Below are 344 nucleotides of genomic sequence, written 5' to 3'. Positions count from 1 at the left end.
GGGATAGAATGAGCGGCTAGAAACAAGGGGCTGAACTCGCTGACCTTCGGGGAACAGGGCCGCTTTTATCCGCTAGGCGCGAGCGGATCGGCTTACACAGGTAGGGGCGGGGCTGGCCGCGCGCCACCTTTCTCTGCCCGCTGGCCCCTCCCGGGACCGCGCTTCCGCCCTCCGCGCGGTCCACCTGGGGGAGGCTTTCTGTCCCAGCCTGGGCCAGTCCAGACTGGGGAGGAGGGCTGTAGACCCCCAGACCCCTTGATGCAGGCGAATGCAAAAAGCGGTGGAAGACAACGGGCGCAATCCATCTGAGAGTCAGGGGAGGCTTCCTGGAGGAGGCATGGGGA

This window comes from Bison bison, unplaced genomic scaffold (assembly GCF_000754665.1).
Source record: "Bison bison bison isolate TAMUID 2011002044 unplaced genomic scaffold, Bison_UMD1.0 scf7180017864383, whole genome shotgun sequence".
Classification (NCBI taxonomy): domain Eukaryota; kingdom Metazoa; phylum Chordata; class Mammalia; order Artiodactyla; family Bovidae; genus Bison; species Bison bison.
This window is presented reverse-complemented; position numbering follows the sequence as displayed.